At 37.2% G+C, this 18900-nt stretch overlaps 1 protein-coding gene across 5 annotated transcripts in view; it reads left to right on the top strand.

Annotated features, from left to right (window-relative positions):
* Positions 1-18900, top strand: part of CDYL (chromodomain Y like) — a 100672-nt gene that overhangs the window by 19172 nt on the left and 62600 nt on the right. The window contains exons 2-3 of one of the 5 annotated variants that reach the window (XM_015854619.2): positions 349-433; positions 13609-13737. The exons of 1 other annotated variant lie outside the window; for it this stretch is intronic. The gene's annotated coding sequence lies outside the window, so the exon portion shown is untranslated. The remainder of the gene's footprint in view (positions 1-348; positions 434-13608; positions 13738-18900) is intronic. 3 more of the 5 variants (XM_015854623.2, XM_015854620.2, XM_015854622.2) reach the window with 3 other exon arrangements.

Below are 18900 nucleotides of genomic sequence, written 5' to 3'. Positions count from 1 at the left end.
GAATGGATGACATACTGTTTTCAGGACCTATGATGATCATAGCTTTAGTGTATGTTGGTAATCTAACCTCAAAACTATGCATCATTTAGAAATGTGTATATTTAGAAATAAACATCCAGGTAGTTCTTTGTTACGGTCTCCGACTGTTATTTTGTGATGTGTTTTTTGAGATTTTGAGTTGTTTATGTAAAGTTCTATGTGATCTATTTCGAACATTCTATAAAGTTTATGCTTAGTGTGTGTCTACGTAGGTGTGTAATGCGTCCTTTGGGAAGAAAACAAGCCTCTTACCTCTGTAATTACCATGCTCTTCCTTGTAATGTGGTTTTATTTTTTTACCCATTTTAGGAAGGCATGACCCAAATAGGAGAAACTATGAACTGCATATAGTGCAAAGCTGTGTGAATCTGATTTCTTGTCTCTGTTGCAACTCGTAAGTATAGTTGCTGTATATTTCTAAATGATGAAATTTGGGCAGGCCTGATGTTTTCCATCTTCTCTCTACCACTTCTCTGCACCCATGTAAATGTGTGCTAAAAAAAAAGAAAGTAAGCATGATATACTAAATTTTATGGCACCTATCTTATTGCTTACGAGCAGGTTAAGAACAGACCGAACTACCTTTGAATATTGTTCATGGAAGTGAACTAAGAAGTGTAACTAAGAAGTGTAGTAGAAGCATAAAAAGGTTTTTAATGTTCCTTATGTTAGTGCAAGTTTTGGTAGCTCATCATCTTTTTGAATACATATAGTTTGATGGTTTTGGAAATATTATTTGATTGATATTCTAAACAAAATAAAGTGATACAATGTAATAGAAACAATACCAAGTCTGCTCTGTAATACAGTCAACTTGCGATGTTTATGTTGCCACAGAAAACAAACAAACAAACAAACAAAACCCATTGCCAATTCAGTTCCCACCAAATTTTTAGATGGTTATTTTTTTTGTGTGACAAATAATGTACATGTAAACAAACCCTATTTAGGTTAGTCCCTTGTTCGTGTGTGGTTAAAAAATCTGATAAAACTCTTGCACCCTTGGAAGTAGGAGCTCTCTGGGGCAAAGGCTGCATCTGAGCATCTGTTCTTTTCTTTAGAGAATTTATACCACATTGTAAAAAGACTGTTATTTACATCACGAATTCAAACACTCTAGATTGAGGAAATGCCAGATTTATGGTTGCCTATGAGTTCATAATTCTCTTCCTTTATATCTAATTTGTGCAAAGGGTCGATCATGTATCCTGTGTTCGTGGAAGAAAACTGTTTGTGGTAGTAATTAAAAGAGAACTAGAAGGCGCACAGCTAGTCTACTGTTTCAGTGGAAAGCAGTGCTTCCCCCTTTGGTGCTCCCAGGAAGGAAGCAAAAGCTGTGAGCAAAAAAACCCACGTATTACCAGCATGTTTAGCTTCTCCTGTTTATCCTCAGTCTCAGCCACGAGAGATACCCATATATTGCAAAGCATGTTGATATCTTGCCTTCCCACCACCTCCTCAGCTGGGTGTTCCCACTAGAAACTCAATGCTCATAGCATTTCATGCAGAATCAGCTTAGAAAGTTCAGGAATCTGAAAATTCTCCTCCTCTTCACCTCCTCCCCTATTTATTTTATGTTGTTTGTTTAAGGCTGAATTTGCTCAATGAGCACCTGCCCTGTAAGTTTTGGTAGCTGCACGAGGACTGCTTTAAGTAGCTATGGAAGACCATCCTTGGGATGGTTCAACCCCTGGGACAGTTCAATCTGCTGAGTTTCAGAGGCTGATGCTAATTTTGTAAGTGATACAACTCAAAAAGCCTGACATTATTGGGGAGCTTTAAATGTATTGTTATTTTAATAACTTCCTTATAATGGAATACCTTTTAAAGTAGCATGCTAAATTATATTAAAATTCTAATATCTTTGTATTTGAAATACCAGCATTGGGTTTTTGTTTGGTTGATTTTTGTTTGTTTGTTTGTTTGTAGCTGTCAAGAATGAATTTGTTAGTTAAAAACTACATCTTACATCTACTTAAAACCAAAACGTTAAGTCCAAATGCTAAATCTGGATATTAGAAAAACAAATGTTCTAGAAATTAATTTGCTGAGTCTGTCCATTGTTTTCTCACAAAAGAGAGCAGGGTCAAATTTTGGTTTTCTTCCAGAAGTTGCTCCTAATTCTTTGCTGTTCAATATTTTTCTTAATTTGGATTGTATACAAGGAGTTGATATGTTTTCCAATTTTTGGAAAATTAGAAAAATCTGAAGTAGGGGGAGCACTTCTAATAAGGACAAACAGTACTTATAGCTTTCCTTTGTTCCCATCAGTTCCCTGTTGCTATTAGCATCATTGCAAACCTTGTATCCAGTTGTATAAGTATTGAATTGGTAGTTGTTACCACACCAACAGACCTACCTCTCATAGAAATGATTTTGTTTTTCTTTAACTGGCTGTGTGAATTCCGGTTAGTCTGCTTGACTCTGTATGCAGAGCATCAATTTTCTGGGTAGTAAGACCTACTGGGATCATATGTATTTTCTGGAAGTTGTTGGCTCTCCCCACCTGAACTGAGTACCTGTCTTTAAAAGAACAGTGTTTTTCATGTCCATAGAGTATTTCTTCTAGTCTCTTGCCTGGCTTAAAAAAAAGTAACCCACTCACTATATAAATACACACACACATATATATACATATATATTTACAATCCTAATTCAGCTGTAGTCATGGCACCAGAAGAACAACCCACACTTCATCACTGCCCTCTGCCTGGTGTCACTTGTCTCCCTGGTCCGCTAGCTGAGCCACTCGTGAGAGCTCTCCCTAATCCAATTCGGTCAAATTGAGCCATGTTAGGAAAGATTTGTTATTTAAATTGCTTAAGCTGATCTGGCTTATTTTGACTGACATGTTTAGGTAGTTCTTATATATGCAGCTCAGCCAGAAGATTTGAGAAGTGGTTAATGTCAGCAGGATGTGGTGATAGACTGAGGACATGGGTAGCAAAGAGCAGGTCTTTTACAGGTATGGCCAAACTGGTTGAGGTGTGCTTATATACAGCCTGAGATTTGGGAACCTGCTCTTCTTCATGGAACTCTTTGAAGTCTACTGGACCGTTTAGAAAGAGAAAACTGCCCGACACCAGTTGCTTTCTGAGTGGTCCTATTAGCCACAATTTCACCCAGAGCCACTTAGCATACATTGGCCAAAAGGCTTTGATTGTCCACTTTTGAACAGCTCCTGCCGGCATTTTGAACTAAAGTGCAGGTCTCCCTCTGGTGCCTACTTTGTTAAAAGCACAAGATTTTATAATTGGGCTGGGCAATTTAAAACCAACTGTATGAAAAGAGAAAGGTATCTTTGTAGTCGTGGTAATAACACTTTGGAGAGTTCTGACAGTAACATTAGGCAGTAGACTACTCTTTTTTTTTTTCTTTTTTTTTTTTTTCTCCTGTTTCATAGTGCTAATCTGCACATAAATTCAGTGTATTCACTGTCAGCTGCAGCAGTGCTTGTTCTCTGCACTTCTAACTGTAAAATCTCCTATTTTGGGAGGTATTTTTTTAGCAGATACATGGAAATATAATGGGAGGATTTTTGCCAATTCGTAATCTTTTCCACTTCTCTAACAGTTTCTTTCAGCTGCTCATTTTGGCAATTGTTTGACCACTGGTCAGTCTTATACAACTGGATGTTTTCTGCTTTGGTGGATTTTAAGGTGTCATGATCAAAATCTAACTGAAAGCCCTTCCCCTACTGATGGAAAGGTTTAAACCTCAGGCATTGATAGGAGCGCACCACTGCACATCTTCCCAACAAAATAATATAAACTGTTGCCATCCCTGAGGGAGGAATTTTTCATTTTAATAACTTCCCACCCTGAAGCCTCTGACCTCTTCAGAGAGTCCTGCTTTACATAAACAGCCCTATAGTTCACAGCTATCTTTGTGTACATTTTTCTTCCCATATTCCCAAGAACACAGAATGCAAGTGTTTCTGAGACATATCCTGGTTATGCCAAACTTCAAATGAACTGCATGTGTTTTGGACTTAGGTACCTTCTGGTTTGTACCTTGTAGACTTTGAATACCTTGACAGCTTCTGACACGAGCAGGCAATTCTCAAACAACCATAAATGATGCATGTGACTCAGTTCAGCATGTGGGTACATCCAAAAATAATCTGTTTTATAAGTGCCCCAAACAATTGTCTAGAAATACACACATAGAGAATTGTTAATGTTTTGGTTGCATGCTTTTGTCATCTTTTGTTGTGAACGAATGTATGTCCAAAGACTTCCCTGGTGTGAGAAACAAGGCAACAGAAAGAACTGATTTGGAATGCGCCAGTATGAGCAAGGTCAAGTTGATATGTAGGGATGATAAACTGGCAGCAGCCACGCAGCACTTTGCCTGCTTGATGCACTTGTACAGAACAGCAACCGAAACCTGCTTTTGAAGGCTATCTTAGAACAGCTCTGCAGGCTAAGCTATTCACAAAACCCTGCTGCTCTTCTGAGGTTCAGAATGCCTGTCTATGGGGGGATGAGCTGCTAGCCCCCAGAAGATGCCAGGCAATCTTTTAATTCCCTTTATGCTTTGCTAGTCTTTGGAAAACTGCTGGGGAAAGGGATCATCAGGTTCTTTGGGGGTTTTATATGGGAGTGATGTTGGCTTTTATTCTTCAACCCTGCTGAGAGCAAACTAGTGTTTCTCTGTCCGAGTGTTAGGCTGTAGTTAGACGGTACTGCAGCAAGAATGATGTGTGGGGTGGAGACATTTGGTGGTTGTTGTTGTTATTTTCCAGTGTGCTCTCTTCCATTATGCTGGCTCATCTGTTTTTATGGCTGAATGTTAAGCAGGTCTAGAAATTCAGCTAAAATGTAAATATTACCTTCATCTGCTTCTTAGTAGAATTAGTTACCTGAATAAGTACAATGTGCAGCTGTGAAACAGCGATGCCTGTGCAACAGTGACTGGAATAAAAGGGAGCTTGAAGAAAAAATGTCTCTTATTTTTATAAAGATTCTTGAAGGGAAGAAAGTAAATATGAACAGAGAGCAGGTCATAATATTTTTCCTGCAAGTTGCTGTTAAATGGCTTCTGTTCATTCACACTGTAGCAAATTCTCAGCGTGAACATTTGGCTGTAACTGGCCTTTGTGTTGTCATCTTCTCCCATATTTTTCTGATTTTATTTTTTTTTCCCATGGAAAACAAAGTGTTGAAGAAGCTCTTTCATACCCTCCTATTCAGCTTTCAAAAGAAATAAACTGCGCTTTGTAATTGCGGTGCTATCCAAGGCAGGTCAGCGACCTCATCTAAGGGCACATCTTAGAAGACGATTACTTTTTCACTGCTAGCATTTAGTACCTCTTTAAATTCTGCCCTTGAGTTTAGATATCCTTGCAAAGAAAGGCAATCTAGGTCCCAGTGGTAACAGATATAATGTGAAGAGGTGGTGAAAGATTACTTGCAGGATTCTTCTATTTTTCAGAGGTATAAAAATTGTTTTATCCTGGAGGCTCAGTCAGATGCTTTATGAGGCTTCTGAATCTTACTCCTCCATTTCCTTCCCAAGGAAACTTCCTTTCTTTGTGTAGTTGTTTTGTCTTTAACGATTTGTTTGCTTGTAATCTTCCAAGGTGTCTTTGAATCAGAGAAACCCTAAAAACGCCTTGTTTTCAAAATGCACTTGGGTGCTCTGTAAGAATATTGCTCAAGAGGCCCTGCCATTTCACTCCCTGTGATCTTCGTAGTAAAATAAAAAGGGCACTAAAGATTAATGGAAGCTATCCAAATTTCTGTCAGCACCAGATGATAGGAAAGATCAGTGAAATATAGTTCTGAATCTCCCTGTTTACACCTGCTGTATGTTGCACTACATCCTTAGGCTGGGAATCTCTGTGAGGACTGTACTGCAAGGCAAGTGAGTTAACGTGTATGAATGTTTTCCACTGAGTTCAGACATTATGAGTGGCTGGTGGGGCTAGGAGGTGTTCAGAAGCGTATATTGCGTCATCATAAAGATATTCCAAAATACCCAACTTTTTTCATGAGATCAGCAATGTCTTTCTGGAAGGCAGTACTTAAACACAGTGATAGTGTTGTCTGTTCCACTGGGGGAATAATTCTTGTTCAACCTGAGGAAAAAAACAAGCTATTGGTGTAGAGTACTGTTTCTCAGATAAGTCTTTTCCCTAATTTAATTTGTTCAGTATTGCTTAAAATCCTTTTAAGCATATATTGAAGTCACCCGTATCTTGAGTTTTGGATTGACCTCTGTGAAGTCCAGGTGTAACCTGTAATCTGATCATGTCTCCTTGGCATGGTCTTCACTGGGTCTTAAGCACATTCCCACCCTTCTTTGAGCCCTGACTGAGTTTGGCCATGAGTTAGGACATAGTTTCTAAAATCAGGGTGCTTCTGAGCATCAGCCATGCAGCCATCTTAACATCTCTGCTTAAGGTACTTTAGCCCTGCAGAATAATAGTATTAATTCACAGCATGTTTCCTACTTTTCTATTTGGCCATTTTATTCTCACTCTCAACTCCAAGTCTCTTGGAAATTTGTCATTGCATACAGTGCTACAAACATCTTGTCATTTTTTATGAAGCTACTGTTGTACTGTATTTTCTACATACAACCTTTGCATCTTTTGTTCTAACCTAATCCTCACTTTCTTTTTTCTTGGCTCCTTTCACACTGTTCCTTCTTCCCTTCTGCTTGAATCACTACTCCCAAAAGTTATTTCCTTGAGCCCTTATTAAAAAATATCATCAGCTCTGCCACCTTGAGAACGAGCACAGCGAGGGATGGCGAGCTGTCTTTCAGATGATGCTGTCTCACAGAATGTACTGCTTTATTGTTACCTTCTGTTCTCTTGTCCTCCCTACCCTCTCCTTCCTTCTTTTATTGTATTTTAAGACTTCGTAGAACAACTGTGTAACTAAGCACTTAACAGCAAGTTTTCAAGTTGCTTGGCAGGTGCCAAGCTGAGCATTTTTTTTAGAATGCCTCTGGTATAAAAGTACTATCAGTTTCTGCTGATTTTGATTAATTACTGGTTGTGTGCAGTCAAGTATCTTGCAAGCTGTGTTGGTGTGATTGAACCACACCACTAAATGCAATGCTTGCTGGTTAAACATGAATGGATTTAACTTTGACCCTTTGCTCTCACACTAATTTCACGCTAAATACAAAAACATATACTGTTGTTATTTCCATTGTATCTGGATCTACCGCTAAGGAGAGTGCTTTGCAAACCATTGAGAGTAAAGTAAATACTGGTGCCTTGCTAAGTGGTAGGATATTCCCTTGTTTTCTGAAAGAAGTCAAAGCCAATCCTGCAACATCTACTTGTGAGGAAAATGTATTTTCAAACAGTCTTTCAGACTGATTTATTTTTTAAAAAATTAAGAATTTAAATTCAAATAATAGTTTATTTTTGGTGCTTGAAAATATATGTATGTGAGTTTCAGGACGGAAGCATTTATAGAGACATACATGTATTGGTACATGCAAGAGAGCATAGTGATTCCCAGGCCTGAAAATGGTTATCTGAATGAATCCTCACATACTGTACTTAGGACTCTTCATGTTCCTCAACATACTTCCTTAATTAAGCTGCTCATTTCCTACATTCAAATAGCTGTCCCCAGCTGTTGCACATTAGCAAATCCTCACTACTAGTCTAAAAAATTGGCTGAACTGGTGGTTTTTTGTTCTGAGATTAGAATTTGGTTTAATTTAGCCGGTGTTTTCTACTCTAACGTCTTGTTCTTCTGTAACGTATAACAGACAAGGTATCACTTAAGAAAGTAGATGTCTGAAAGCTAAATCTGAGGAATTAAAAAGAATCTCTTTTTTATTATAGAAAAAAATATAAAACACTGCATATTTTGCTGCTGGAGAATTGTGTCACTGAATCAGTCACAGCCTGAGCTTGAGTAAGCTTCAGTTTTTCATAAGCAATTCCTTCCTCGAAGTAAAATGGTAGCAAACTTTATTATAAAGCAGAGAGATACCTCATTATTAAGGTTTCTTCAGTGGTATCAATTAATTAATGTATGGGAAGCTAAGAAAACATTCTGGACTTCAGAAATCAATGTCACCTATTCCTGTCTAAATAAAATAATAGGTATGATAGGAGTCGAGATATTTAACTTCCAAAATCTTGATGTACATAGTTAAAAACAAACCAAACCAAACCTACAGTTCCCCACTACTGATGATTTTGTCAAAACAGTTTCTAACAAAATCGTGTTAAATAAATAAAACTAAAGTATTCATGTGTATAACCTCATCTTACTTAAATAATAGACTAAAATAGGTAAATTTTCTATGTTGTAGCTGAGTTTTTGTTGATTAAAAAAAGAAAAAAAATCATGTCAGCATTAAGTACCTTCCTATAATTTAGCATATTTTCCTTAAATCTTTTAGAATTAAGAATGGTGCACTGCTGGACTGTATACCAAGTCAGTTAAATACTTTCACACCTTTATCATTACAGTAATAAATGTGAATAATGTATCATCGTCCAGTCTGGTAACATCTGCCAGGTTTAGTTAAAGATGGCATTTATCATTCCAGCTTAGCAGTACCTATCAATGAAAATGAGCCTTTTGATATAATGTCAGATGCAGATACTGTTAAAATGTAAAAGTCAAGAGAAACAGAAAACCTTTATTTAAGTCAGGATCCAAATCTGTAGTGGTTTTAGTGTTGTTCGCTGGTTTGGGGTTTGTTTTTATCCCCCCCATCAAGTCCCTTTTGCTGCTCCCACACCTTCACCTTTATTCACTCACATTACCTTTCCTATGTTGTATATCAGGGAAGGAATAACAGAGCAAGCTGAATAATAAAGTTTTTATACCCAGGTTATAATGAAGAGGGGAAACAGAACAGAAAGTGGAATATTTGGAAGGTGCAGATACAGTTGAGGCCAGTGAGCAAAAAAAACATAGAACTAAGGTGGAGGAAGCAGCTCTCACTAAATTGATCTGATTCATTTCCATTTTGGTGGCAGAGAGAATTAAAGCAGGCAGGAAAGAAAGAGGGAGCAACTCTGAGTTAATTTGCTGAGTGGACGGATGAAGGGGGAAGGAGATATATTAAAGAAGAAAGTTGAGCTTAGTTGAAAAGAGAGTTGAGGTATCTGAACTCTGGTTTAGTGCGTTTGTACCATCTGAAACATAGATTTATTTTCTCTTTTAAACCTGGCTTTCTATTCGGTGTGGTTTGGTTTCTCTCTTATTCTCCTTATGTGATGGTTAGTCTCTTCTGATCGCTAATGCTTACAAAGATAAACCAACAAAAGAAGGCAACACCAAACTCATTCAGGTAATTCAAAAACGCGAGGGTGGAGTTAACTACCCAGACAAGTGCAGGATGACTCATGAGTCAGGAGACTCGTGGTTTGAAAAGGTTCTCAATTACCCAGGGCTGGACCAGTGTATCCAAACAAAAGGAGGTGGGGGTTCAAGGTGCAGTTCTGTTGCAGCTTTCAGGCTGAGCTGAGTGTAGGTAGATCTTTGTGGTTTCCCTTTCGAGCCATCTGAAGCTGCAGTTTCCTGTCGTGTTAGTGCTGCTGGATCTCTTGGGGAGGCAACTCAGAAAAAAGGTGAGTTTTCAACCGAGCGGTGGGATGGGGGGTAAGACGTCCCCGAATCCTCTCTGAGATCAGATGAACCCCAGCACTGTACCAAGGGTCTGTTGCAGAAGTACCTGAGTGGTTGTTTTGAAACTTCCCTTGTAAGAAATCCAGAAAACGAGTGGATGACTTTGTTAAATGACCTTTCCTAAGGCTTTGCTGAATGTGTAGGAGTATTGCGATACTTTAGAGTTCAGCTTATCTTTAATAGGCTCAGCTATTGGGAGGCAATTGATGGCAGAGAGGGAAGGAAGAGAAGAGGGAAGATTAAAAACAGGCTGTAAGAAAAAATACATTGTGACAGTGGAACACAGTGTTCTATGACCCACTACAAGAAGTCTTTAGACGTTTTGGTAACGGCGCAAGAATGGTTGTGATTGATTATCACGGAGTGGTGCCATTTCTGCTTATAGTCGTTGAGTTTGTCAAATCATATCAAGATGAGAGAGCTTGCAATTGCAGGGAAGAGCCATGTTTAATGGAAACTGTATCTAATGCTAGAAAAGGCCATAAAACCCAAACGCAAGGTTTCTGAGATGTATGTAGCTATTCTTTTTGAGGAGGACTTTTCTGTTTTGTTTTTGTCATCGAAGTAATTAAAAAAAAAAAAGAAAAGAAAAGAAAAAAAAGCCTGCTGTCGGCTGAAAGAAAGAATAGAGGAAAAATAACCCTGTTATTTCACAGAATGGCTGGCTTTCTGTCGAATAAAGTAATTAAACTGATTCGTCAAGTGCTGCAAAATCCCTGTAACTAATACGAAGGGTTGGAAAAGGGTAATAGTGAAACTGTATCTGCCTGTTTCGGTGATCTCAGAGTACATTGAGTTGGAAGGGACCTACGAGAACCACTGTATCCTACTCCCGGTTCCACACAGGACCCCTCATATTGAAACCCTGTCTGAGACCATAGCCCAAACGCTTGAACTCCGGCAGCCCGGGGCTGTGCCCATTGCAGCGGAGCCTGTTGCAATTTTACCTCTGGTGAGGAACCTTTTCCTAATCCCCAACCTGGGCCTCCCACCACGTGGCTTTGTGCCTCTGGTCCTGTGGCTATCACTAGAGAGGAGGTCAGCGCTGCCTCTCATGAGGAATTACGTTTATCTGCAACATTGCGCCTCATCGGTAGACTGACATTCTATTTCACAGCACCACCGCTGAAATTAATGTTGTGTTGGCATAGGTTAGCATTGCTGCCATAGAAAGTGGGAAAGTGTGTGCTCTGTCGTATCCACGTGTATGGTGAAGCTTTTGTGCTAACGCCACAAAATGGTACCTGAAACAAGCCTAAAGTTGAAAATGCTCATTTTATTTACAGGGACGTTGTTAAGGTGGATCTGTTTCCCAAGCTGGTTCTTTGTATAGTATAAAAAACTGTGCCAAATTCTGTGCAAGAGAAGACTTTATAGATGTCCAAAGAGCAGGGACTACTTAAAGAGGTGCTTGCTAGTAGCCATGCTGAGAGAAGAGTGCTTTGTGTTTTTAATGCACAGCAGTATCAGTTATTCTGGGATTTAAAACATGTTTATAGAAATATTTTCTGTTGTTTTAATTCTGAAGAAAAGGCTCTTCCATTATCATGTGGTTCTGGCACTGGCATCCTAGCTATGTGATTGCCTGAATATCAACTTGCTTGAGGGCATGCAAATTCACATAGATGGAATTTGTTTGAGCTTGGGGCAGGGAAGAGGATCACAGAAGATGGCAGGACTTAGTTTTCTGGAAGTAAAATGGAGTGGACTTTTTTGAAGATGGTGGGATGGTTTTTCTTGTTTCTTGGGGTGTTTTATGTGCATATGTGTGTAGTTTAAGCTTTTGATTTCCTTGTTGGGAGTGGTGACCTGACTTCTGATACATCAACTTACGTTTTGCCACTGTGGCATATCATCTTCAGTGTTGTATTTTAAGGATTTCAATATATTATTTACAATACCAAATGAACCAAGATCTTATTGATGACATTATTTCTCCCAGAATGCATTGAGAATTCCATCTCTCCAGATTCCTATGTGGAGTAGGTAGGCAGGATGCCTGTTTAGTATCCCATATATAGGAATCCCATAATCTTCTGATTTGGTATCATCTAAAATGAGTGAGGAATTTAGGGGTTCAGAGAGGAGGCCATTCTGTCAACTCTTGTTAATGAGGTTTTGAGTTACATTAAAGCAAAGTGCTTTGAGTTACTTTAAGTAACATGTATTGGTTACATTTGTCAGTTGTATTTTCAAAGCTGCCTCTGTAATACTGACTCTAAACTGTCACTGGTCTGAATCACACAGAACATAGGGGGTACTAGTACAGTTCAGGTGCTTGACTTGCTGATTACCTTGGCTTTTTCACTAAGCTTCTTTATCGCCTTGTCTTTCTCCTTCTGAAAAGCACTGAGTGGCATTTGATGCAAGAGGAACTCTAAGCAAAGATCCACCTAGGTAGTGTCTCATCTTGAAATACCTGTGGTGGATGCGTAAAGAATAATAAGACTGCACTAAAGTGATTCTTCCTTTCACATACCCTTCTCATAATGGTAAACAGTAACTGAAATGTTTCCTCAAGTAGAATTTGTGTTTGGCGATTAGTAATATATAACGGATCTATTGTTTGTAGGTTTGCAATCTACAATGCAATGTGGCAGTGTTCTATAGCTTTATATAGCTTAATTATTTTTTTTTTTTTCCACAAGATGCCCCCTGCCTTCCTCCCTGCTCCCCATCTTATCGGAAATACAGGAAACGTTTCCTTTTCATGTTCTTATTCATCATTTCACGTGCCTCTTAATCTCTTTCATCTCTTTCCCAGACTGAGGAGTCAGTCTGTTTAGTTGTTCCCTCCTTGGAAACAGTCATAAATTTCTGACCATCTTGTCATTTCTGATCATCTGACCTTAAAGAAAAGAGAGATGTAGAGTACTGCACATGTGATTTGTACAGCATTTGGGTTTGTACTGTGCCATGCTTGAGGCATTCAAGTAAACTTCAAAATGTTTATTAACTCATTTTGTGGTTTTCCACTTTGGACAAAAGTCTGGTCCTCAGAATCAAAGTTTTCATATTTGTGATGAGTTGATTAAACAAGAGGGATCTGATGATGCTGGGAAGTACAAAAGATGTTCTTTAGATTTTTATGTGGGAGAGCAGCAGTGCCATTGGTTCTAGCTACATTAGCTAAAATGGTTAGAGAAAAAATATGAGACAAAAGCAAACAGGTCACCTGTACTCATGGGGTTCTATCTAGAGACTGTGAGACTTAAAGCTTGCTTCAGCAAAGGACTCATTTTTACACAAAGAGTGGCTCAACACAGCAATCCAAGCAAAATATGAGGGGTCCAAAAAAGAAGCCCCTTGAAGAAGTTTTCATTAATTTCAGTTATTCTCATTTTCACTCTCTGGAATTGGCTCCAGTCTCCTTCATTCAAATTAAATTGCTGTGATTATCTTTGTTGTATAGTTGCATAGTGCAAAGTAAATCCTCTCCACCAATATGCAGAAACAGAAGTGTTTTCAATTAAGTGTTTTTAAAATGGTAAATAATACTAGAAATCAGACTTCCATAATCAGTAACTTCCATATTGTTTCTCCTAATTTTATCTTAATTTGGTTACAGCTTTTAATATTTTAAAATTTATTTTAATTTTTTTTTAAGTTACAACTTATTGCAGTTTGTTGGAATGACTTCCCTAGTTTGTGACAGTATTTTGACTTCTGTATTTCCTTCCTCCCTATCATAAGAATACATATATTATCCTCCTTCATATTATAATCTATTCAACATTGTTAGCTCCAAATGTTAGTAAGTGTACTTGATGATGTGGAAGGACTATTCATCATATTATCAAAGTCCTACCTCTTATCCAACCTGATGATCTCATCTAAGAAAAAATAGTAGTAAACACTTCATTGTAAACATATTTTGCTTTGGAAAAACCCTTTAAGTGAAAAGAAAACCCCAGTGAATCTGATTTATTTATTTTTATTTTTCTTTCAGGGGAGGAATGGTGATGTAGACTGCAAACTGGATACCTTGATCTAGACAGGATACTGGCACTTGGAAAGCTGTGAAGGTGTAAGAGTCAGCCTGCACAACTTATGCAGCAGCATTTTAGGATGCAAGGAGGTAGACTAAAACAGTTGTATTAAGGTTAATGGCAGAAGAAGAGTTACATTTCCTCTCACTCCCATCATGTTAAGTTCAAAAAATTAAAAAATAAAGAGGGGCGGGAGCAAAATGAATGTGTACATTAACTGTAGGTGGTTTACAGAAGTGTATCTTTTTCATATTCTGTCATAAAGTGAGTGGTAGAGTGGTAGGTAGTAAATATCTCTCCCTCTCTCCCTCTCTCCCTCTCTCCCTCTCTCCCTCTCTCCCTCTCTCCCTCTCTCCCTCTCTCCCTCTCTCCCTCTCTCCCTCTCTCCCTCTCTCCCTCTCTCCCTCTCTCCCTCTCTCCCTCTCTCCCTCTCTCCCTCTCTCCCTCTCTCCCTCTCTCCCTCTCTCCCTCTATATATAATCTCCTGCAATAGGTTGAGGTACAGTTAGCAGAGCATCTCTAAGGTACATCTCATAGATGCATGTAAAATCCTTTAGAAGAAATAGAAATCAACAGATTGCCTTTTGAAAACAATAATTGCTCTTCATATGTAGTGGGAACTGAAATTAAAATTTCACATTCATCAGTGGATTTATCCTCTAGTCTGTTTTGCTTCCTTTTCTTCTCACTCTGGTAAGATGTCACAGAGTTCTGGAAGTGTCAAGAAGAATCAGTTCATTCAGAAATTGGCATCTGAATACCAATTTTTTCTTAACACTTGACTTAAAGGTTAAATGCTTTTCTACTTTTGAAGCAGTTATGCATAGTTTGTTGCTTTTGCTTTTTGTTTTTTGGTTTGTTTTTTTTTGAACAGAGGACTTGAATAAATATTCCAGTCTGGCCTTTGAATAATTATTTCTAAATGTTAGATGACAACTTAAAATGACGGTATGCATACAGAATGAAAATAAAACCTTTGATCTAACGCTTTTTGTGTTAATGGAGAGTACTGATACATGCATCTGCAAAGGTCTGGAGTTTAAAATTTCCTTTTGTAGATTAAGATGGATTCATTTTTACCTATCCTCTGTCTTAGCTGTTAGAAAGCAAGACTTCTTCAAATAGGCAGTCGGGTTAGGAGTACATAGAAGAAGAGGCCAAGACCTAATCATTTGTTTAGACATCTCATTGTGCTTGATTACTGGGAAAAGAGTCATGTTTTAAGGCAAAGGGCTAAAGACTGCATGTAGAAAAGCATTTGAAGGAGATGGACTTTCCAAAACATGATGATGTCCTCTTGTAGTTTATGACTATTCATAAACTAGGAGTAAAAGATAAACATATGCAAGCAAGGAACTGAAAGGTTTAATTCATATCCTTCCCAGTGTTCTCGAAAATGTAATTAATTTTCTTTAAAAAATCTTGAGCACGCATAGAATTATCTTCAAACTTTTATACAATTTGTAGTTACTTTCATGTATATAAATTCAGCATTTAGTCTCCAAAAGTAATGCATTCTTTCAGGTATCTTCTTAGAACTGGAATAATGGAGATATGGGACTCTGGGTTAAATTTCCTTTGTTCTTATGACAACCCTTTATAAACAATGCTGCTTCCAAACTGCAACAATTTTCTCCATAACTCATATTTCAGAAAAATAACTCACCATTGCTGTTTCTATGCTAACTTTTTATTTCCTGGCTTTTCTCCCTGCCATCATGTGGGCATATGATTCCACAATAAACCAGATCAGACCAAACAAAACTTTTTAAAAATATATCATAGAATCATAGAATTACTCAGGTTGGAAAAAACCTCAAAGATCATCAAGTCCAACCTCAGGCTAACCATAGTATCCTAACTCTAACAATTCCCTGCTAAATCATGTCTCTGAGCAGCATATTTAGTTGTAGCAGATCCATCTACAAATTTAATTTGTATGCACTACATTAATACATCCTGGAAAGGGAAGGGACCAGGTACATTCTTCACAGTAACTGAGCTAAGCTGTTCTAAATTCAACAGAATAGAGGTGTTTGTTCTTGTGGATTATAATTATGAGAACACAGCTACATTTTCTTAAAACCTCATCTGTTGGGACAGGGCTTACATTCCCTATATGCATTTTTTTAATAAATGCATTTTTAAAATAAAACACTAATAAAAAATGTTGAAGGAATTACTAGAGAGAATTTAACTAAATTGGTTTGTGCTGTTTCAGATCCAGAAGGTATTTCTCATGTCGATGGTATGGCTAATATCTCTCAAAGTGGAAAAATACAACTTTCAGGTCATGATTTAAAAGTGGGTGTATCTACTGCCAAAATATCAAAGGCTGGTGCATGCAGACTTATGACAAAGTACAGCAGTTTGGTCATAGTTTCCTGGAAATTCCTTGAGAAATTAATTAGTGCTTTTGATTGCATCTAAACTCTGCTTTTGTCTCGGAGATTTGATTCTGCTCTCGGTATCACTATTGTAATGATTATATCTATTCATTTAGTTTAATTTTTGAGTAGCTGTAGAGATAAGACTTAAGTTTTGTTCTGAGTAGAACTAACTGCACTCTAAAACTGTGCTAAAGAATTTGAAATGATACCAAAAACTATTGTGAGAGATCTTTAATCTGCAAAGCATCTCTTTTAAAGGTATGTTTCAAAAGCTATTCCTATTAGCTGTTTTTCTTAGTGAGGAGATACTAGTTATTGCCAACAGATAACTAGATTCATTATCAGCACCTAGAATAGAGAAAAATACCTACTTTTATAGAAGATCCCAAATTCAAAAGATTTTCAAAACATCTTGCCATTTATAGAAGCAGATTCTTTTTGCAAAGATTTTACAGCATAAAATCTTTGGATGCAATGTAATTATGCAGTCATAATGCTAGGAATCAAGACAAATATGTAGGGAGAAAGCAAATCTCATCTATCCTTCCAATTAGAACTGAAAGAACATGAAATAAAATTCTTTATTTCAGCATTACTGTAACTGTTCTATGACAAAAGGATAATGCCATATTCCTGGAATTGGATGGCTTGCTTCTAGATAAATTATTTCTATTTTATACAGGCAGAGATTACCAAGTTTAGAAATCTGGAAGACCAACATGCTAAATCTTGCCTAAGCATTTCCTGAATTTGAGAACTTGTTTGTGCAATGAAACTGACAGGAATTGTGCAGAAAAAGTGTTTTATGAGTTGGTAACTTGGGGAATTATAACTCCCCCCCTGTTGTCTCTGCCCTACGATGAATATTTCTCAGTGTAGGCAATCTGTAAATAACACTGATGTTAAACTGTAAAATTTTCATGTAAATTTTTACTTTTTTGTGCCATTAGTTTGAACTTTTTTTTTTTTTCTCAGTGGAGAAAGGGGAAAGAAACAAAAATGTCATATGATAAAAGCAGCTCTAAATTGAAAAATGTTCATATTTAGAAAGCATATTTAAATCCTTTTTAAATATGAAAAGTCACACTGAAGGGTAAAATAAATGCCAGTTTGTATTACATGCCTAGGTCTTTACTCTCCACTGTTCCATTATTGAATTCCTCTATTTCATAAACAAAGAGGTGAGTCAGTCACTTCTTCTCTAGAACCTGTACAATGAAAAAATAATAATTTTAGATCTGTTTGTAAATACTATGCACACAACTAATGCAGAAATAAAGATTTGGGGGTAACTTTAAATACTTCAGACTGTTTGCAAGCACTCGCTTTACCACAAGCAGTTGCATAGGTAAAAACTAAATACTATACTTTTAATTAGTTTATTTTTAATAGAGAGAGAATTCTTCTGCAGAGTGCTTTACTTCAGTGTGAAAACTAGAGAAATTAGTAAGAGCTTAATGTGCTGTTATGGTGTAAAATGATGAGGAAAATAATCTTCAAGGCATTATTTGGACAGCAAGCTATGATGTGGGATTAGGGAAGGCCTTGCAAATAGCAGCATCAGACAGGGACAAAAAGGGGGAAAGCAATAAGGAACAACTGAAGAATAAGAAGAGACTGAAGGGGACATGGTGTGAGAGAGACATTAGAACATTTATTTTCCTTTTTTCCCAAGAACTACTCTTTTAAACGGATTGAGCATTATCTTAGAAGTGAGTGGAATGAGTAAGTGAGGAGGTACCAGAAGCCAACACAGGATCTATTTCTGGTGGAAAATGTAGAAAAATATCTTCTTCCTTTGCAACACAGCTTGTAGTATTTCTCTTGCAAATATTTTTGTAGTAATAAAAGAATAATGACAGATCATTTTATGTGATGTCTCTAAGAGTGGGGCACTTGAATGTAAGTAGAGAAGGATATTTGTGCTCTGGAAAGTAACTCTTAATGTCTTGGTGTCTTAAGACTGAACTTCACAAATATTAGTGCCGTGTCATTTCTGGCTAAAATAAAATTTTAGCCATGGTTTAGTTTAGGAAAAGGCTTAAACACAGACTACAAAGAACACTGGTAAAATCACCAGAACAAATAGCATAGGTTTCTTTATTTGCAATGCCACCTCAAAACGCTTATACATAGTACTTTTTATAATCAAGAGTACAATGGCTCCTTCGTACTAGAACCAGTTTTAAGATGGTGTGCCCTGGGAAAAATATGAGTAAAAATAACAAATGTTTGGGCTAACCTTCTCCTTTTTGTTACCTCTTTCTGGAAACGGAGCATATTTTTCCTTTTTTTACCTAAGGCTTTTCTAAAGGTTTTTAGATCTTATATGCCACTGTCCAACCCTAAAACATTTTTCCTGCTGTTTCTGTTGCCATTGCCACAATGGGGAATTTTAAGATTAGACGGCTTGTTTAATTACCTCATGTCTGCATATTCAGTTTAATTTCTACTGTCATTTTTTTCATGCATATATGAACAGTGAAGTGGATAGAATCAACAAATTATGGAGCTTAAGACAGTGTGTGTTATCATAAGACAATAGAAGATAATCCTTCTAAGAGGATTCAGTCCCTTTGATTCAGGACCCATAGTGTGTAACAGTGAATTAAAAGTTTTTTAATATTAGAAAGTATTCATTGTGAAAAAGCAGTGATACTTTTCAGAAAAAAAATCATAATTATTAGAAATATAATTTCATATAAATAAAACCAGGAAGAGTTGTGTGTTTAAAAATATTAATGAAAATCAACTGTGTTTTATGTCTGATTGGCATGTTTAAAGGATGAAAAGGTAAGGTTTAGGACACTCCTTAAAGTTATAAATATTGGTGAATTAAAGAAGTGATTTGAACAAATACAT

The sequence above is a fragment of the Coturnix japonica genome, chromosome 2 (genome assembly GCF_054131305.1).
Source record: "Coturnix japonica strain WE chromosome 2, WE-NBRP24, whole genome shotgun sequence".
NCBI lineage: Eukaryota > Metazoa > Chordata > Aves > Galliformes > Phasianidae > Coturnix > Coturnix japonica.
Note: the sequence above shows the minus strand (reverse complement) of the source record. Positions and strands in the feature narration are given on the sequence as shown.